Source organism: Ursus arctos, unplaced genomic scaffold (assembly GCF_023065955.2).
Source record: "Ursus arctos isolate Adak ecotype North America unplaced genomic scaffold, UrsArc2.0 scaffold_3, whole genome shotgun sequence".
Taxonomy (NCBI): Eukaryota; Metazoa; Chordata; class Mammalia; order Carnivora; family Ursidae; genus Ursus; species Ursus arctos.
This window is the reverse complement of record NW_026622985.1, coordinates 14,871,560-14,894,165: the sequence shown is the minus strand read 5'-3', so window position 1 is coordinate 14,894,165 and position 22,606 is coordinate 14,871,560. Positions and strand designations below refer to the sequence as shown.

The following is a 22,606-nucleotide window of genomic DNA, read 5'->3' as shown; positions in this document are numbered from 1 at the left end:
ACAGAGGCTCATAGGGGAAGGGAGAGAAAAATAAAACAAGATGAAATCAGAGAGGGAGACAAACCATAAGAGACTCTTAATCATAAGAAACAAACTGAGGATTGTTGGAGGGGAGGGGGTGAGAGATTGAGTAACTGTGTGATGGACATTAAGGAGGGCATGTGATGTAATGAGCACTGGGTATTATATAAGACTGATGAATCATTGAACTCTACCTCTGAAACTAATAATATACAGTATGTTAATTAACTGAATTTAAATTTTAAAAAAAGAAAACTAGAAAATCAGAAAACAGTCATTTGATGCTTTTGAAAAGGTTTTTAATAATAAAAAGTAAAATGAATTTTCTCACAATAAGGGAGCTTTTACTTTTTCTATATCCTCACTAAGAAATACCAGTTTCATTAAGTATTATGGGTATATATTGTTAAAATTTAATACGAACTCTTTCAATTGTCTACTGCTGCATATGATTATTTGTTTATAATTCTGTAACTTGAGCTGCACTTGGTAGTGACAGCTCTTCTTGGCACCATGTAATTTTGATAAGGGAAGCTCAGCTGAGGCTTAACTCACATGATTCGAACTGCCTGGAAGGGCCTGGAATGGCCATTCCTCTTTTTCTTTTTTTTCCTTTCCTTTTCTTTTCTTTTCTTTTCTTTTCTTTTCTTTTCTTCTTTTCTTTTTTCTTTTCTCTCCTCTCCTCTCCTCTCCTCTCCTCTCCTCTCCTCTCCTCTCCTCTCCCCTCCCCTCCCCTCCTCTCTTCTTTTTTAGACACAGTGTGTGCCTGTGCTCTTAGGGGGCAAGGGCAAAGTGAGAGGGAGAGAATCTTAAGCAGGCTCGACACTCAGCACAGAGCCTGACGCAGGGCTCAATCTCACAATCCTGAGATCATGACCTGCATGAAATCAAGAGTTGGGCACTTAACTGACTGAGCCACCCAAGGGCCCCACCCCTTTTTCTCTGTTCATAATTTCTTTCCCTCCAATGCTTCTCTCTTTTCATGTGGTTTCTCTTTCTTGCAGTGTGTTTGACTTTTTTTTTAATACCATAACTGGCATCCAAGAAGGTAAAAATGAATGCTGCAAAGCTTCTTAAGACCTATGGCCATAAATCATACCAAAGAATTTCTGCCACATTTGGCTGATCAAAGCACGTCAAAGAGCCAACCTAAATTCAAGGGAAGAAAGAGGCTCCTCTTATACTGGGACAGGAGTAATCACTGCTAGAGTACCCAGCAATCTACCACACAAGATTTTGCTCTTGTTTTGCCTCAGTAAGATGTAAAAAAAAGTGTTTCCCAATAAAAGAATGATGTGAAAACCATCATCATTGCTTTTTTTTCTATAGCTACATAGCAGTTTGACTACAAAAGTATATCTCACTCTGTGTTTCTTAAAATTCCAAATATGTGAAATTTTAGTGAACACTAAATCAGGTAGAAAGGATTCTTTCATGAGTTATGGTTTGAATAATGGCCCCTAAAATTATGTGTCCAAGCCCTAACCCCTGGAACCTATGTATATGGCCTTTTTTGGAAAAAGGGTCTTTGTAAATGTAATCAGGTAAAGGATGAGATCATCCTGGATTAACTGGGTAGGCCCTAAATCTAATGACAAGTGTGCTTGTAAGAAGAGGAGAAGACTCGGGAACACAGGGAGAAGAATGCCATGTGAAGACAGAAGCAGAGATTGGAGTTATATTTCTCTAAGCCAAGGAATGCTTGGAGCCTCAGAACTAATGAGGCTCACAAGGATTCACCCTTAAAACCTTGAGAGGTAGTATGGCCCTGCTGACACGCTGATTTCAGACTTTTGGCCTTCATAACTATGAGAGAATAAATTTACATTGTTTTAAGCCAACCTGTTTGTGGTAATTTGTTATGGTAACCCTAAGAAACTAATACATAGTTCTTTATCAAACTCTTATTGAAAATAAACTATTTTTAAAACTTCCACTTCGGATCATGATTTTCATGTTGAGGAAAAGAATGAAAGGCTGAAAAAAGTTTCATTGATTTCAAACTTAATAAGAGCTCTCTTAACAACAAAATTTAAACATTAACTCCTGAATTGTGCAGATTTCCCTCATTGGTTTTGTATCTACAGATACAGTATTCAAATTATCTCATCATTTATAATGGCTGGATGCCCACACTGGTCCATCCAGACCCTCACAACGCCTGTTTGACCTGTAGAGCTTCTCTGTGGTCTCTAACATTTACGGCAAGAAATTAAAAGTAAAATATTTCATCATTATCATGGCTTAAATCAGTGGCTCTCAGAGAATGGCACTCTCAGCACCAGCAGCAGCAGCATCTCTTGGGAACTTGTTGGAAATGCAACTTCTTGAATCCTACCCCTGCCCTACTGGGTCAGAAACACCGCAATTTGTGTTTGAATAAGCCCTCAAGGCAATTGTAATACCATTAATATTTGAAATTGCTGGGGTTTCTGCTACTTGTTAAGTATACCTATTATTCCAATTATGTTTTCTGCAACTGGGGAAATAACCAGAGGATGAGTTCAGGGACATACCGGACCCACTGTGAGAGAGACTTGAGCTGAAACTCCATGGATCACGTGATCTCCATAAGCCCCTGCTCTCACTGGTGGGCCAGAGTGACATTTTGAATCTCCTTGAATTGGTATCAATTCTAGAGGCAGTGTCCAGCAATCTTATGAAAATTTAATTATTTCCTTTTTTTCAATGCACACTCAACCCAGGGTGTGATGTCATGTCAGGGTCTGAATGTTAGTTCCTGCCGCGGGCCGACCGGGCCCTCAGCAGTGGCTGAAGCCAGGTCAGCCTTGGTGAGTGGAAGTCAATGTCACTTCCAGGGATTATAGACTTCAAATTATGAGTTATTACTATCTAGTAACTAATAAAATTTTTAATTTGTGGATATGCTGAACATAGGTTTCTCCCACTTGATTTCTTCTTCAGATTTCCTTCCTTTTTTAACCTGCCTCATGCAGCAAGTGTTTTTACTAAGATGGCTGCTGTCCAACATCTGGATTTGAAAGGAAACTACAAAAATCCATCAAAACACATTTGCTTGATTCCTGTGGGTTTCTGGGTGGGGAATGAGTTTAAACTCTCTGTGAACCTAATGAGGATAAAATAAGCAAGGACAGAAGAATGAAACATTAGGTTGGGACTGCAGAAAACCAACAGAGGAACTGTTAGTCTTGTACCCTTTCATGACAGCCATACTGTCGGGTCCAAAGGAACTGGTGTGCTACGCAACCTATCTTGCACTGCAAATACAGGTATTCATTACATCATAAATATCTTGTAAACATCATTGAAATCTTTCTTTTTGCCTCTTTGGATGGAAAGAGCAACATAATTAATAGACCCAATCCCATTCACGGGGTGAGTCTACAAAAATAAACTCTCTCTCTCCCTTTCAATCCATACTCACTATTTAAGGAATGAGGCATGGGGCAGAATTTAACAGAAGCTGGACTTAGAAGTGATACACAGAGGAGCGATGAATTTACCAAAAAAGTTCCTGAATCTACTACCAAATATGTGAATTATGGAATTTTGTTATTCTTTCCACACTAGATTTTCAATCTAGTTGCTCTGCTTCTAAGAACATGTATATAGGAATCATATATCTGAAGAAATGGGAGATTGGAAATACAGAAATTCATTTCTAAGCACTTGGTCAAATATTTACCTAGCCCCTTCCAAAGGTTAAAGGTTAAGTAATGTTTAGTAATATGTGATAACAAGCTCCAAGTCCACAGCAAAGAAATCCTTCATATTTTTTATGTCATCTCTTTATGTGGCAATTTTTATGAACCACATTTCATTAAACTATGATGCTATCATTATAAAATACATCATTGCTTTACATACCATTAGAAAGAAAAAAGTTGCCAATTATATGTTATGTTTTTAACTTTACATTCATTGAAAGAACTCTCTTGGACATATTTAGACCTGGATTTTTATCATACGTAATGTTCATGCTTACATCATAAGAAAAATGTTACCAAAAGAATTTGGTAAGCTTCTTTTCCTTCAGAGTTCAACTCTTCTGAATCAGAGGTGTTGATGCCCATGTTTTCCCCCGCACCACCGTGGGGGCATCAGGAGATTGCTGCTACATCCCATACTAAGAAGAGGGTCCATTCCTGTGTCCAGGATTTTCTATCAGACTACTGACATATGCTTTTCAGCGTTTGATGCTGATATTAAAAAGTCTCCCAGAAGGAATCCGTGGAAGGTTTTCAAACAATTAGGGTTCACATTACTTTTTCAATGAGCATTTAATATTCGTTGGCTAAGGTGTTCAGAGCTGCAGCTGTCTAGTAATGCCATCAGACATAGCAACAAATTCATTATACTTATTGTTGAGGTTTTCCTTTCTCTCTCCCAGTGCATGTCCACAAAATTAAATAAAAAGTAGCATGCTTGATCAGTAAGGGAGGACCTCTAACCCATCAATTTCAGACTTGATAGGTACCCCACTTCATTAACCCACCCACGAACCCTAGAGGAGTCTTTCTGGTCAGAGAAATACCTTTTTTGTTTCATGTTCCTTTGAGGGGGGGATTCTATTCTATCTGTTTTTTCTCTCCCTCCACCAGGCTTTTGACTAGTAGTGTATTTGTATTATTGACGTGTCCAGGTGAATTGCTATGCCCAAGTTCACCCATGTGCAGGCCATGACAATGATTTCCCAACTGCATCCTGGTTCTCAGTAACTATAAGTGATAAGATGCCATTGGCTAGATGGCTGGCATGGCTCAGGGCTACCAATTTTAGATATTAAATGTCAAAATGCGGGGAAAAGTGTGAATTTTAGAATATATGAAAAAAGTAATTGTTTGATTTTAAGTTTTCTCAAGGGCAGTGATCACGACTTATGCACCTCTGTATCCCTGGCACATAATGGTGATGTGTGTATTATTCAGAGATCAGTAACTATGTTTGTTGAATGAATAAAGGGTTTACCCACAGCCAGAAAAATGCTGATAATGTATATCAACAAAGCATGAACCCTCACTTTTGCTTTACTAATGATGGAAAATAACAAGTATTTAAGTCAGATTTTTCTTTAAGTAAGAATATTCCTTTCCTATAGCAGTCATGTATTAAAAGTAGAGCTTTATATGTGCCGTAAATACTATCCTCAGAATGAAGTGGTGAAAGCACCACTACGAGAAGGAGACCCTTCTTCTTACAGTGTCCCTCTGGCACTCTCCTGACAAGGCCTAACGCTGTCCAGCTGGCAAGGAGAAATGTTTACAGGGTTCAGCTCAGTATCACAAAGCAGGACAAGTGGGAGGGATGTGGAGCTGGCATAGCAGAAAATTATATTTTATTAACATATAAAAACAATCTGGCTAAATATAATTTGTCAAAACATCTCATATATCCTGTGAACTTTCAAGCAAGTTGGAAAGAGGCAAATTTCTGCAGATGTTTTGCCACTGTTAATATGGGAAGAAAATCCATGTATAACAATGTACTTTTGCAAAACTATTAGCCCCAGTGATGGTTCTCCAGGTCTCTTGTGTGGACATTCAATAGTTCCTTTTACTTTCATTCCTAGTGAATCAGTCATCTTTACATTCAAATAAAACCAATATTTGTCACTGAGTGTGGGGAGAAGTTATTCAAGTTGACTGAACTCCCTGCCTTATCTTACCCTCAAATAATTTATCTTGTTATTCAACCTTCTGTGAATATAGATTTTAACTTATTCAAATTGTTATTTTCAAAGGAAACATTCTCAATTAGTGTAATCATTCAGGATGAAGGAAGAAGGTAAAACCAAACCAGTGATTACTGTGGGCAGGGCAGTTTTCACATAAAAACATAGTAACGGGGCATTAACTACGAAGAGGAATAAAGACAACTCTAAAAAATAAGCAGTGTAAGGAACAGCCACGCTCTTGGGCTGTGGGAAACAACTCAAGAAAGAAAAATCTCAGAAGACCATCCCACCCCACCCCCAAGCACTGACCAGACTCGCCAAGAAACCACCCACTGGGGTCCAGCGCACCACTGATAGAGAAGCTGCCTAAGTCCTGGAAGTGTCCTTGACAAGGAAGCCATCGTCAGCAGCTATACGTCAGGATCAAGAAGGAAAGCATCAGTATAAGGAGAAGGCCCTTTACAGAAGGACCTCTCTTCCAGCGTCCCTCCAGCACTCTCCTGACAGAACCTAACATTGTGCCTATGGGCTAGGCGACATGTTTAAGGGGAGCAGCCCCAGTATCACCAAGCGGGTCAAGAACGATGGATTTGGAACTGGAAGACAATAAATTGACAACTGGCATAATTAGGTTAACTTTTTTATTCTTCTACACATGTTACAAAAACTCTAACTTCAGAGCCATTCAAAACCCAGGACATAAAGGCTGGTGGAGAAGAAGGGGAGAAATTACAGCTTTATAGATCATGGTTCCTGCAAATTTATAGTACCTAATTTCACCTGGGCCTTAGTTGTCCAGCAATGCGGTCATGCTCATGACTGTCCCATCTCTTCCCCATTCCTTGAAAATAGCCATTTTAAAATTATTTCCTCATGTCTCTACTCTTCAGCCTTGCCCATTGTTTTTAATACATGATTTTGTTGCTTATTTTAAAGAGAATTAAAGAAACCTTCAGAACAAACCTCACTCATCTTTGTATGCTGACTACAAACAGGTGCATCTATTGCAAACCTTGCTCCTACCCTCCTGTCACAGAGGAACAAGTGTATTCTTCCTTTATAATGCTTTTTCTACCACGTAATTCTCTAGACCCCATCCCTCCCATACCTCTATGCACTAGGTTTTATCCGTTTTATTCTTGTTTACTTTCCCTTTACTGAAATATTTCTAAAATTATGGTCTTTCCAATACACACCTCACATTCACCTGGCATATTTAATTAAAAACAGATTCCAGTGGTCCACCTCAAACCTATTAAATCAGCAACTCTATGAGACAAAACTCAGAAATCTCTTTTATCTGAGTGTCCTTAGCAATATATTTGCACACGCTAAATTTTGAGAACCAGTGCTACACTACCTTTTTGTTTGTTTCCATGCATGCATGCTTACTACTTCTTACTCATTGAAAATAACCCCTGGCTTTTCTCTCCCCTGATTTTTATTTCTTCTTTCTTTTCCCTTTCACAACAAAGTTCCTTTAAAAGTATTGTTCATAGTGGCTTGCAGAGTAGACTAAGAATCATTGTCCACTTCTGAGTGGACACTTCTGAGATGCTAGAAATATCCCCCCAGGTCATCATGACTTTTTTGTGATAAATTCAAAAGATTTTTTAAAACTTTCAACTGTTCTGTAACTAGATTTCTGCAGTGTTTGACAGTGATCTTTCCTTTACATTGGCCTCTTTTTCCTTAATTTCTTCCTACTTCTTTATCTTACGCCTTTACCCTACGCCTAAGCTCTGACTTATCCGCGTATCTCTTAAATATTAATGTATCTATGGTTCTACATCTGACAGTTTCCTTCTCTTCCTACACACTTCCAAAGTAATCTCTTGAACCCACCACTTACGTAATATCTGTACCTACCACTTACATAACAATGTCAGTTAAGATCTCTCTCCTAAACTTCATATCCCCGTTAAATTCAACTAAATCCTGGATAGCTTTACCTCGATGTTCCATTTAAAACTCAATGAGTTCCAGTTTTAGGCCTGGCTTTCTTCATTCAAGCCCCAGTGTTTCTTCCTCTGCCTTTCTGAATAATACTATAATCCCTCCAGATGTTAGAGTAATCATGAATTCTTTCCTCTCCCTCAGCTCATGTCCAATAGTCACACAAGTTATGAATATCTCTCTTTTAACTAATTTTTTTGCATTGTCACAATTTTACTTTGGACTACATCATGTGTGTTAAGCAGAAGCTTACTACATTTTCTTGCCCCCCAGGCTTGCTCCTCTTCTAATATACTTTCCAAATTGTCAACAGTTTTTTTCTAAATATCAAATGATTATGTCACATCCCTGTTTAAAAACTGTTTCCATATACTGTACCAACAAGAAATACAAGATAAAATTTTGCAAAACATACAATTTGAAATATAATTAAAAATACCAGATACCTAAAAATAAATAGGTGCAATATCTCTATAGAGAAAAATATTATTTAGAGAAAAACAGATAAGACCTAAAGATATGGAAGTTATATGGATAGGAAAGTTCAATACTTTATAAATGTGATTTCTCCCAAAATCGATCCATACATTCATACAAACCTGATCAATACCCCAGGGTTGTTTTGTAAAATTTTACAAGCTGTTTCTAAAATTCACAAAAATGCAAAGATTCAAGAATAGTCAAAACAGTCTTAAAAAACATGTTGAGATAATTTTTTCTACTTTTATTCAAAACTTGTAAAACTAGAACAAGACAGTGGAATGTTAGGTGAAGAATAGATAGGTACACAAATATTGTTTGGGGATAAAACCATTTTCACTCTCATTCTTGATATTGATAAGCTCTGCCTTTCTCTTCCTTTTTTTCTTGATCACTCTTGCCAAAGCTTATCAACTTTATTAGTCTTTTTAAAGAACATAGTTTTGGTTGATTTATTTCCTATTTTCTATTTTATGTTTATTTTCTAATTAGTTAAAAGTGAGTTTAATTTGTTGTTCATTTTCTATATTCTTGAAATAGATTAGATAGCTTGTTTTCAGGCTTCTTTTCTAATTTATATATTTAAAGCTATATATTTTTCTCTAAACTCAGCTTTATCTATATGTCACAAATTTTGTTATTTTCATTAACATTTAGTTCCAAATACTGTCCAGTCTCCTTTCTGATTTCTTCTTTTACTCAAGATTATTTAGAAATTTACCCCAAACATACAGACGTAGTGAAGAGAAGGGCCATATGCACCCCAATGTTCATAGCAGCAATGTCCACAATAGCTAAATTGTGGAAGGAGCCGAGATGCCCTTCAACAGATGACTGGATTAAGAAGATGTGGTCCATATATACAATGGAATATTACTCAGCCATCAGAAAGAATGATTACACAACATTTGCAGAACATGGACGGGACTGGAAGAGATTATGCTAAGTGAAATAAGTCAAGCAGAGAAAGACAATTATCATATGGTTTCACTCATTTATGGAACATAAGAAATAGCAGGGAGATAGGTAGGAGAAGGAAGGGAAGAATGAAGGGGAGTAAACAGAAGGGGGAATGAACCACGAGAGACTATGGACTCTGGGAAACAAACTGAGGGCTTCAGAGGGGAGGGGGTGGGGGATTGGGATAGGCCGGTGATGGGTAGTAAGGAGGGCACGTATTGCATGGTGCACTGGGTGTTATATGCAAATAATGAATCATGGAACACTACATCAAAAACTGGGGATGTACTGTATGGTGACTAATATAACATAATAAAATTTTTTGAACTGCTAAAAAAAAAAAGAGAGATGTCATTAAATTTCTAAATATTTGGGTAGCTCTATATTCTATAGTTACCTTTTGTTATTGATTCCTAGAGTACCTACAGTGTGGTAAGGGAACATCCTCTGAATGATTTAAATCCTTTGTAATTTGTTGGAAAGTGTTTTATGGCCCAGCACATGATCAATTTTGGTAATTATTCCATAACCCCTGAAAAGAATGTACATACTGTCATTGCTGGGTGCAGTTTTTTGCTTATGTCAATTAGTCAATATGGTTAATCATGTTTTCAGATATTTATAAACTTACTAATTTTTTTAAGGTTGGCCTATCAGCTACTGAGAGAGGCATGTTTAAGTTCACCACTGTACCTATGAGTTTGTCTTTTCTCCTTTAAATTATGCCAATTTTTGTTCTAAAGAGATAGGTACCAGTTACATACAAATTTTGAATTGTTTTCTCTCTGGTAGCTTTACATGTTTAGCAAAATCAAATGTCTCAGTTGACCCTATTAATATTTTTTACCCTAAAGTCCACTTTATCTGATATTAGTAGAGATATACATAGATTTTCTATCCTGCTGAATCTCTTTATATCCTTACATTTAAAACTTGTATCTTTTAAGGAGCATATAGTTTTGTGTTGTTCTCTTATTCAGTCTGAAAATCTTTGTTTTTTAATTTTAATATTTAGTACCTTCACAATGCAATTATTGATAAAATTGCTTTTATATCTACCAACTATTTGCTTTCTATTTATACAATTTGTTTTATGTTCCACTGATCAGGTATTTTATTATTCCTAATTTTCCCTCTATTAACTTGGAAGATATGTAAATACATGAATAGATGTATATATTTTATGTAGCTCACTATATCTAAATATACCTACATATAGATATATAGTTATACAACCTAAAAATTAGGACAAAGGCTTAAGACAGTAATTTCAGATAGCAGAGTTTATAAGAATAGAATCCCCAAAAAGCATAGGATGGAATGTAAGTGATCTTATATTTAACAATTCTGGGGCAGCACTTACGCAGCCACCTATATGATATCACAGCTTGTGATAAAAGAGGCTCCCAGAACTAACTGACTTCACTAGCATTCATGGATAATTATTTAGGAAAAGATTAGAGGACACCAATACCATTTATACTTAGCATTATAATAATAAACTATAAACAGTATGTAAAAGTTACTTACTGCCTTTTAATCATAATTCTTACCACTAGGTGGCACTCATCCAAAGCTGTATTTACCCAGGAAGAATACTGGGAGGTTGCAAACTGACATGGCCTGACTCTGGCCCACAAATGTGTTTTGATTGGCCCATTTTTTAAAAAATTTATATTACTGGTATGTTTAAGATGAGAGAATTCCACATTCTAAACCTATATTTCTTGCTTCTCCACCTGCCAACAGCCAGCTGACTCTACCAGGTGCTTGCAGAGTAGACTAAGAATCATGAGGCCTGCTTATTTTTCTCATCTTCTCTGCTTTAATAATTTATATCCCATCTGGCCCCTATAGGTGTTTATCTGTGTGATCTTCACATTACAGTTGCACTAGAAAGTCTCAAGCAATGGCTATTTACGCAACAAAACAAAGCAAAACCTAAGAAAAATATAATTTAATACTGAAATGTATTTCAGAAATATAGATGTAAAGTTAAAAGAGAAGAAATAAGACAGAAATTAAGATCTGATTACTACCTTATGGAATGAATACTGAATTAATGAAAGTAAAGGAGGCTTAGGGCAAGGTAAGCAGCAAGACAGCATAAAAAGCTAAAAAAGAATAGCATCCAGCAGATGTCAGTTGACTGGGTCCAGTACTGGGTTAAACACTTGATGTAGATTCATGCATTAAATTCTCAAAATCGTTCTGTGAGGTGTGTTGTTTCCTTTCCGTTATACAGATAAGAAAGGTGTAGCCCAGAGTTACACAACTTCTCCAAAGTCAAACATAGTTAAGTGGCAGAAGTGGGCCTGAGGCAAAGCCCACAAGCTCTTAGCTTCTACTCTGAGGCCCTTGCTGCAAAGGAATTATGTGGCAATTAGTTTGGCATGTAGTTTGGTTTGTTTTCCTTCATACTGAATCTTGGTGAGCCCTAAAACTGGTTATCCTGATTTTCCCTGTTGAGTGAGATCATTCCTGAAGGCAGACAGTAGATAAGGGCTCCTCTGTCTTCCCCATTTCGAAGGAGGGAGATGGGACTCCCTTTCAGATCATGGTCCATGTGGATGCAGTCATTCTTTTCCTTCTCTCTCAAGGATTCTCCTTCCTGAGAGAACTCCACAATTCCCAGGGACGCTTACCCATGCTGAAAGAGCCAGACAACCTGCTCCCTCGGTGGCAGAGGCCATTCTTTTTACAGTTGCTGCCACACGGTGTCGCTATTGAAACACAGGGAACACAGCCACCCAGGTAGGGTCCCTGCTGCCCCAGGCCCAGGCAGTGCTGTGGCTGGTGACCACTGCAAAGAAAAGCCGGGGTGACCTACAAGCCCCACTGCCATCCATCATTTATCCACAGGGAGAAGAAAGCTCCCCTTAGTGTCTTTTTCAACTATGATAATTCCGTGCCATTGTAGGCCTGAGTACCCCCACGACTTCAGTCTTATTTATAAGAGCCTATTTGAGTATACACATAAAGACATTTTTACAAGAGTCACACTTAATTTCCAGGGTGGTTGAATTTGGAGAGACTTTTAGTCACAGCCATGTAATTGCCCAGCATTACCATTCTACCTCCTACCTTCTTTACCAACCCCCATTTTCAAAGAACTTACTCTCCATCTTTGTCCCAATGACCATCCCCTTTTTTACCCAAGAAGAACAACATTCCTTTATGGCAACACCTGACCTTGTTACAAAATCATGGTCCATCTGGATTCAGTGACCTTGAATGCCTGTAAATCTTTCTATTGCTCATAGAATTACTCTGCATGGATTAAATCCCCCTGGTTTCAGAGATGTGACGTGGACTGACCATGTGAAGCATCCTCAGCAGTTCAATGCTAAGTGGATGATCCCCAAATCCCTTCTTGGTAAAAAACATGACTGATGTGATTATTATTTGCCATCTAAGAGCGAGGGGAGCATGCGATGGAACAACAAATAATATTTAAATGTTTCCAATTCAGTAAAATATTTTTCTCTTATAATCCCACTGTATGCCAATGTTCTTTCTCATGAAAAGATTTCTTTAAGTACAGATATGAGATAAAGAGTAAATATGAAGAAAATGCTGAGCATGGATTTGAGGATCATCAAATGATTAGACCAGAAATGACCTTGGTAAAACTGTCCATTTTGTTCTGACATACAGTAATACAGACATATATTCAACTCTCAACTAATCTGAACAGAGAGAAATTCACAAATAACCCAAAGTCAAAGTTGAAATAAACTATGCACCATCTTCTACTGCTTCCCAATTCCGTTCTACAGACCTAGAAGCAGCCTATCCCCAAGGTTTGGCTCAAATTTTCCTAAAGCCACCATCCCTGCTCTGGTCATCTGGGGAAAGGAGAGGAACAGCAATGGCATCAAGTAATAAACAACTATTGCCTAAATTTTGAGTCCTGCTTCATTATTCCCTCTATCCCATTATAATTGAGAGGTACTTGTATCCTAATCTCTAAGATCCTCCAGGAAGTAGAACTGCATATCCCCTCTTGTTAATCAGTTCTAGAGGTAATTAGCCAAAGAAATCATTTTTTGAAAATTAGTACACTGATTAATTTCCTTAGGAATTAAGAAAAATAATTTCTTGAGTAGTCATATATCTTTAAAATGGAGGATATTAAGTAACTAGTACTTCTTACATCAGTGATACAACTCCTCCCAAAGCAGGAAGGTTAAGTTTAGAATTCTAGAAAGGTCATATAGACCATGAAATTCAAACTTTGACTTTTTCACTTACAAATAAGGAAACTCATTGCAATCAACATTAATTTCCTCATCTGTTGAATGAAGGGCTCCAAATGATGTGACCTCAATTACAGGGTTAGTTCCTGGGGTGGAAAAAAAGCTAAAATTCTTATCTAAGGCACTCTCTATTACCACACGCTGCATTAGAACTAATCAGTCATTGTCTTCTAAAACCACTTTTTCCCCCCGAAGTCAATGATATTCCACATCAGAATTCCAGGATACAGCTTTTAGAACATTTGGCTGCAGCTGAGAAGGAAAGTTGCTGGCATTGTGGCTATTCTCTTGTGGTTTACAGGCAATCCAAACAACAGTTGTGTGCTGTTATATTTCAGTTCTCAAAGACTGGTGGGATCCCATGTTATGGTATGCTTAAAATAAAAACAGAGAGACCTCCTTTCTGAGGCTGTGGGATGACATGCAGTTTTGTGCCACTTCATCAGAACTTGGGTCTTTTGACCAGAGCGTTTATTACAAAGTGCAGCAAAGCACAACACAACCACAAGAGAAACATTAGAGCTCTCTCTCCCTTGTGAATTAGTCTGGGGAGATTTTCCTTCAGAAATCATGTGTCTGCCTCAGTGCTCACTATGCCCTGAACTCTGTCTTACTGAATAAATCTCCCATCGGCTTCTGCAAAGAAAAAAACCCCACTGAGTTGGGAACCAGGGAAATACACATTGGATAGTCTCTTCCAATGAACGTCCACCCTTCTCTGGAATGCAAACTATACTATCAAGTTATCTTTAGGGGTGAGAATTGGGTTGGCAGAGATGTACTCAGATTTAGTCCCAGTGAGTTTGAAGTGTGGGACAGGATATGTAAATGAAGATCTCCTTTGGCAACTGGTTAAAAAATTGAGCAAGTCTAATATTTTGGACTTAGAAAAATTGAAATAAAGGAATTTATGGTATGTGGAGTTAACTCACATTCGCACAGAAGGCTTCTGAAAGTCTGTCACCAGCTTTCCAAACAGTTCCTGTTCTACCCTATTGGTTTAGGTTCATGATAGCTTACTTTGTATCTCTATTCTTTTTCTGTGATCCTGAGATGGTTAAGGATTGAAAAGGATTTCAATTTGCCTTTTTTTACTTTTAATCTTTCCCCCCCCTTATTCGAAAGAAAGAAAGAAAGAAAGAAAGAAAGAAAGAAAGAAAGAAAGAAAGAAAAAGAAAGGGAAAGAAAGAAAGAAAGGGAAAGAAAGAAAGAAAGCTTGCACTTGGCTGGAGCTTCTATTACATAGTTGCCTGAGGCTGGGTTGTGGAGCTGGAAAGTTGCAAAATAAATCAAAGCAAGCTGTGCTCTTGTGTTTCTAAATTATTAAACATTTACATTTGACTGGTCAAACAGTGTCTTTTTTTCTAAATGTATACACCCTTGATTGAGCAGCACAGTTTGGTGTTGGTAAATTGGAGGATACCTCATCCTATCAGAAGGCATATTTTAGGCCCAATTCAGCTAAACTTTGCTGATGGGATAGAACATTTAAGTACAAGGGTGGACATTTTAAAAAAGCTTATACCCGTAGAGTATATAAACACTCTAAACCAGCAAAGCAAAGAAAATGATGTGTTTATGATGCTAATTACTGAACTTCACCAGCTCAGTCCAAGATACATTACAAAGTTGCTTAGACTGGCAATGTACCTTGTTCCATTGTTAAGCTTTAGCCTTATTTCCCCCCGAAAGGTCAGAGCACCAACTCTGAAGGAAGAGGCCAGAAAATCTGAATAATGTTATAAAGTGATCCAAGAATAAAAGAATGCTTAAGGTAATTTTTACTCTTTCAGGATCCTAGGGTCATACGTTTTTAGGTTGAAAAAAGTTCATGAAGCTTTCAAAGATGGCAGATCTGTAACCAAAAGAGAAATGGAGTATAGTGTACTCTAGTTTCCATGTGAGTTGTAGGGGATAATATTTAAGGGTACAATGGAAAACCAAGGTAAATGCTAACAATCTGCTCTGGAAGAAAAATCATTTAGATTAGCTACTTCCTTGTTGCCGTTTTCCAGAAACTTTTTTGTGAATATTTGACAATTTGCATACTTTGCAGATTGGGAAACACAGTGGTTATCCACAATAGTTAATGAGAACAACCCAAGATTTCCATTTTTTCCATAGTGTTTCAAAACCTCTAGGCTAAGTCATCCTCTCTTTGACGTATCTTTAAACATTACACCTAGTATCAGATTATTCCATCACATAGCATTTTGTTAAAATATATTGAAACAAGTATATAATATGATATTTCCTGTGGTACAATATTCCCACCTTGCAAATGTTCCCACTAGAGACCACTCGTAATCACATTATGTCTGAGTGGTGATTGAGGGAATGTTTAATAGATTAACTTTCCCATTCTCCTGCATAGTCAGCTCTTCCCAGTCTCCCATTAATGGTTGCTTTACCCAGATTTCTCTTGAATGAGAAGATAAAAGGGGCAGGAACCAGAAGAGTTGTAAATCGATAACCACTGTGCTGTTTTATCCCCCAGTATTGATCTGGGGCATTCATGAAGAGATAGTTATATGGGATAGAAGTACTTCTTTGGGTCTTCATCTTCTTTCCTGAAGCCCCAAAACCAGTCTGTCCAATTTTGGTGTTCAGGCCTCAGAAATCATTGATTCCAATATCCCATACTCTTACCACCACCTCCTCACCTTTCTTCTCCTCAGAGGATCTCTTTGTTTTTACCCCCGAGACCTCCCTCTCCTCAGTTCCTCATCTCACCTAACCCAAGTGTGTGTGTCCCCTCACTAGTAGCTTTCCAACCTGCCCTGAACCTCATGATCAATCTTCTCTACCTTCTCACCAGCCCCTCAGTTTACCTACAATCTATCCTCCTACTACCCACTCTGCACCTGACCCTTGGATAAAAGACAAGGAATAATCCACTTGTTCTCCTACCCTATCTAGGGGCCTAATTGAAGCTCTAAATTGAACAACACTGCAAACTGATAAAACCAGACTTCTGGGTTCTGACGTCACAAGCCACTGGTGCCTCCTATCTGCACTTCTACTAGCTAATGTAAGTTTTCCTTTCTCTTCCATGCAATGACTCTTCTCAATGAAACCATGACTTTTCTTCTTTTTTTTTTTTTTAAAGATTTTTTATTCATTTATTTGACAGAGATTGACAGCCAGTGAGAGAGGGAATACAAGCAGGGGGAGAGGGAGAGGAAGAAGCAGGCTCCCAGCGGAGGAGCCCGATGTGGGACTCGATCCCGGAATGCCGGGATCATTCCCTGAGCCGAAGGCAGACGCCCAACGACTGTGCTACCCAGGTGCCCCCCATGACTTTTCTTCTGCCATTAAATTCACAAGTTATCTTCTTGTCCTCACACATTTCTCAATAAATTACCCTCTATTCAGAGGATGCTCAAAGCTTTCAGTGGTTTGGGTGCTTTTTAATTTTTTTCTCATTCTGAATTTTCCATCCTATCTACAAATTTATTTACCACCAATCCGTTTTTACCTTCTTTCCTCTGGTCTAAGTTCTCCCTACTCAGGTGATGGTCAACCACCCAGCCCTTGACCTGATGCACTTCCTTCAATTAGCCACTGTCTCTCTTACATGCTCAATTTCTTCTGTCCTATCTGCTCCTTTACCACCCCTCCTCCCCCCAAAAAAGCACCGTAATTAGTGATCCACAGATTCTGAATTGAACGGTGAGATGTGCAATGTATTTGCCATCCAGATCTGCTGAATTCTGGCTCCTACTCTCAGCACTCCATTGAAATTTCTCTTTTCGGGGTCCATAATAACACTATCACCAAATTTAATAGTCATTTTTAGTTTCTATCTTACTGGATTCCTCTACTTTATATAAAACTGTTAATGTTACATTTTTTTTAAATGTGTTATGCCCTTGTTCTCCAAGACACACTACCTTCTTACTTCTTTTTTTTTTGCCATTTTATTTATTTTATTAATAATATTTTTTTATTATATTATGTTAGTCACCATACAGTACATCCCTAGTTTTTGATGGAAAGTTCCATGATTCATTACTTGCGTATAACACCCAGTGCACCATGCAATATGTGCCCTCCTTAATACCCATCACCAGCCTATCCCATTCCCCCACCCCCCCCTCCCCTCTGAAGCCCTCAGTTTGTTTCCCAGAGTCCATACTCTCTCATGGTTCATTACCCCTATGGATGAATCTCTTTCTTTCACATGTTCTTTGATTTTGGATTATTTTCTCAGTTCTCTGCCATAATCATAGACAAAAAGTATGTAAAATTAACTCATCTTCTGTCATTTTAAACTATCATCAGTATGCTTTTGACTTCCAAATCTGTATTTCCAACTCAACTTCCTACCCTTCTTGAGATTTTCACTAGCTGGCTGGACCTAATTATTAATTTCTGAGAAAACCTAAATCCAGCATTTTCTAAAAGTAATCTCTTCCCACTGCATTCTTTCCTCAAGCACTTCTCCATAACCCAATATACACTGGTTATACAAGCGGCCACCCTAATTCAAGCTTAAAATCTGGTGTATCTTTTGGCTCCCTACTCCTTCATTGTTTATACCACACTCTCAACTTAGTCATGGATTATATCTCAGATATTCTGGTACTGGAACTGTCTTCTTCAGCCACACTTTGATTGCCAGGCATCAGGCTGCCATCATAACCCACCTGGAGATGCAAAAGATGCCTACATACTCTCTCTGCTACTCATTTTGTCCCTTCATTTTCATTCTCCACAAAGTTTCCAGTCACTCTTCTTAGATGAAGACTGATTACATCATTTTCATGTTTCACACCCTCCAGTGACTGCCTACAGAATAATGCCTAGGCAACTTACTGTGGAACTTCTTCATGATCTAACCCTCGCCTACTCTTCAGTTATGAATGTCAGAAACCCCTACCTCAAACTTGCTGCTACTGCAGCGACATGGAATGGATGGTATTTTCCACATTCTTAAAACGGTTTCTCTCTTTGTTACTTTTGCTCACATGATATCTCCCCCCCCTTTTTTTGAATGGAAGCTTTATAAGGAGTATATCCAGCAGAAATTGTATTGTGAAAGATTTCCATAAACAGTGGGAGTTAGAGGTAAATGTCCTCTGATAATCTTTTCCCCTTTGTCCTCCAGGATTCAATAACATACCCGCTCTCTATTATTCTTTTTCTATAAAATGAAGCTATTCAGCACAAGTTTGTCCATCATTTTCGTGAGACTAATTTCCCCTAGTGGATATATATATATAGTGACACATAATTTTGGCATACACTGAATCTAATAATGATTGAGAAGTTATAATCCTTTTCTGAGATGTCTGCCAAAGTCCAGATCCTTCAATACTTGTGGAAGGATGCTAAAAATCACAAGGAGCATGGAGAGAAAAGGAACTATGACAGACTTCCCAAGACAAATGTCTCTGCTATAGGTGAAGAGAGCACGTGTCACTAGTTCCTTCCCTATCCCCTAATGCTGGCCCACTTTCTCATTGCCATGTCGTGAATTTTAACAGTGTGGACAGATTCTGAAATAAGGACGTAATGCCAAAAAAAGTGGCAATTAGAAGGGAGTTTGGGGTGTTTTTTTAATACAATCTTGGTCTAAAATGTATTCCGTTGAATCTGACTTAAGTGTTGTAAGGGGCTGTCGTTACCCGAGGCTCATTTGGATCGGTTACTGTCTTTGTAAAGGCGGGGAACAGCAAGCAGGGCCTGTCTTTGCTTTTACTAAGCTTCTCTCTCTCTCTTTTTTTTTTTTTTAAAGATTTTATTTATTTATTTGACAGAGATAGGAACAGCCAGCGAGAGAGGGAACACAAGCAGGGGGAGTGGGAGAGGAAGAAGCAGGCTCATTGCGGAAGAGCCTGATGTGGGGCTCGATCCCATAATGCCGGGATCAAGCCCTGAGCCGAAGGCAGACTCTTAACAACTGAGCCACCCAGGCGCCCCTTATTAAGCTTCTCTTATGTCTCGTAGGAACCATAACTGCAGAAGGAGTCTCTCTAACATCTTTTGCCTGAAATTTCCTACCTCATTCCCTATATCAGATGTCACTTGTGCCTGTCTTTCACCTTCTCAGCCTCACCCCTAATTTCAGCCATGTTATGGCAAAGAACTCCGTGAACATTTTGTCTCATGACATACTAAACATGACTAACAGCTCAGGTGCACATGCTCCCTGCTCAGGGCTTCTCATTGTTGCAGCACAGGACATAAAAGACTGCTCTGCATGAATACATTTGCAGCCCAAAAGCTCAGGAGTATTAGCAACCTGTTGAGGAACCCTCAACCAATGGGGGTCAGGAAGTGATAGGTAACAAATGCTCTATGTTATTCCTCGGGAGAATAATCCTGAGAGGCATATACACGCTCCTAAGGGATCCAGCCCCAGCAACTCATAGAGATGATTTATGACATTTGTGCACATACCTGTGCCTGACAAAAAAGAGTGACGGGGACTTCTTCTAAGAATCAGGTTGGTGCCATGCTGGCAAAACAAGAATGGTGGGGGAAACCACATAAAAGAAAACCAGCTATTAGCCACCCCATCTGTCATCCCTTCCTTATAATCAAAAGAAGAAGATTGCAGTAAAACACGTTATGTCTACAGAAATGCAAATAAAGATGAGCATACACCCAGTAATCAAAATATATCTGTGGGAAAACTACTAAGTAATAGAGTTAATAGAGTAAACCAAATTAATTAGAGAATGTATAAATGGAGCCAGCTTCCCCCCCCTCAGAGAGGTTCAGGGAGATCTTATATCCATCAAATACTCAAATAGAGATCTACACAATTTAAAAACTTATTAGCTTAAAAGAATACTCTAGAGATTGGATAAACAGAAAAATGAACAAAGCTAAAAGACAAATTAGTGAGCTAAAAATCAATCTAAAGAATTCTCCCTAAATGAATTCCAAAGGTATCAATTGACAGAAATCATGGAAGAAAGGGTAAGAGACATAGCATGTACATCTCTAGAAGCTCCAGAGGCAGTGCCAGAGGAAGATGACACAGAGGACAAAGGGAGGGGGTAGTACATAAAATAAATTTAAAAAAATAAAAGAAGAAAATGTGTGAGAACTGAAAAGCTTAGTGTAAGATTGAATGAGACAGCTTAAGTGCCAAGCAGACTGGTTATAAATAAATCAAATAGAAAGCTCCAACTTTACACGCAGAAGTGAAATATCAAAGCACAAAGGAAAAACTCTATAATGTACAATAGAAGAAAATATAAAATACTACTTATAAAATAGTAAGTATTAATTTTCCTAGGTGATAAAAGGATTGTGGCTACTGGAAGATTATCCTTATTCTTTAGAGAAGTAGGTTGAATAATTAAAGGAGAAATCCCATGATGGCTGCAACTTACTTTCAAATGGTTAAACAAAAGAGCGTACACACATGTAGAGAGGGGGATACCAAACAAATGTGGCTAAATGCTCACGTAAGTGGCAAGTACGTGGGTATTCCCTATATTATTCTTTCGACGTTCCTATTTGTTTGAAGAGTTTCTTACTATAAAGTTGGGGAAAAGTTCTCAAGATCCTGGTGACTGTCAATTAACCAAAAAATTACCTATGAACATACAGGTGTCAGATTGAAATCAGACATTTCACTAGTAACACTCGATACAAGAGGATAATGGAATGATATCTTCTAAGTTCTGAGAAAAATATCTTTTGACTTTCCCAGCCAGCCAATCTGTTATTCAAATATGAAAGCAAATTGTAGTCCAATAATATTAAAAATTAATGAATGCAAGATGAAGTCAAATTAAGTATTAAATATATGGAGCCAGTAAACCATTCATCTAATCTCCCCCCTAAAAATCCCCTAAAAATAATATTAAAGAGAAAAACGGGCAAATACAAAGAAAACATGGGAAGGGGGACAGCAACAGAGGAGGAATTTTCAGTTGATTTCTAGAAAACAACATATATGGATTTAATAAGACTGAGGAAGCTATGATCACAAAGTCAGAGAGTGCATGCAGAGGGACAGCTCACTTGTTAGGACTGGGAGGGGCTTAGGACTAGCAGAATCAAAGTACAGAAGAAAATGATAAGACGGCACAAGGCAAAAGTGAATTTATGTAGACACTACAAAAATTGTACACAACTTGTATACAACAAGGCAAGATATTGGCAATTTTTTCTTTGCAGAACTTAGTAGTCCGTGGGATATACCTCTACCAATGGTTTTTGTAGAATAAGAAAGCTAAACCACACATGGCTTTCGATTGGCTTTTCAGGGTCTCACTATGGAATATTCACGGGAATGAGGCATTTGAGAGAGGGTTCCAATATGAAAGAAAGCACAATAGGGGGAGAAAACAACTTTGGAGTTTTTTAAAGGCTTTCTTCAAACTCTTACCTTTATTTAGTATCCTCAGAGGAATCAGAGAAGATAGTCTATAAAACAAGAAGAGAATGGTATGGAAAATGAACAACTAGAGAACAAAAAGGGCTCTTAGAACTATTTAAAGGACAATCCAAGCACTGAAAGATAAAAATTAGGAAAATCTCTTGAGAAGCATGACCCAGGGGCGCCTGGGTGGCTCACTCGTTAAGCATCTGCCTTTGGCTCAGGGCATGATCCCAGGGTTTTGGGATCGAGCCCCGCAATAGAGACTGTAAGATAACAGTACATTCTGTTGTAAGCCTCTAAGCTTTGGTGTGATTTGTTACACAGCAATAGATGACTAATACACATTATCATAGGAAGAAAATGTTTTCCATGTTGTTCCAGGGTCAGTCTGTGGTTCTGCCAGCCTCTCAAGACAATGAATATTCTACAGTACCTATAAGGGGCTGTGCCTATACCAAGTCTTTAGTTCAGTTAAATTCTACATGCAGACATTTCTTCCTCTTTGACTTACTCATTTTTCTTATTACTATAACCCACATATCTAAGATTAAAAAAGATGAGGGGCACCTGGGTGGCGCAGTTGTTAGGCGGCTGCCTTCGGCTCAGGGCGTGATCCTGGTGTTCCAGGATCGAGTCCCACATCGGGCTCCTCCACTAAGAGCCTGCTTCTTCCTCTCCCACTCCCCCTGCTGTGTTCCTCTCTCGCTGGCTGTCTCTCTGTCACATAAATAAAATCTTTAAAAAAAATAAAATAAAATAAAAAAGATGAGTCATCTCTAGTCTCAGTAGAAATTCATTTGTCTTTTTTTTTTTTAAGATTTTATTTATTTATTTGACAGAGATAGAGACAGCCAGCGAGAGAGGGAACAAAAGCAGGGGGAGTGAGAGTGGAAGAAGCAGGCTCATAGCGGAGGAGCCTGATGTGGG

General features: G+C 38.3%; 1 long non-coding RNA gene across 2 annotated transcripts in view; it reads right to left on the bottom strand.

Annotated features, from left to right (window-relative positions):
• Positions 1-21,725, bottom strand: part of LOC130542111 (uncharacterized) — a 163,016-nt gene extending 141,291 nt beyond the window's left edge. For both annotated transcript variants that reach the window (XR_008956426.1, XR_008956427.1), the window contains exon 1: positions 21,686-21,725. This is a non-coding gene — a long non-coding RNA (uncharacterized LOC130542111). The remainder of the gene's footprint in view (positions 1-21,685) is intronic.
• Positions 21,726-22,606: the final 881 nt, after the last annotated feature.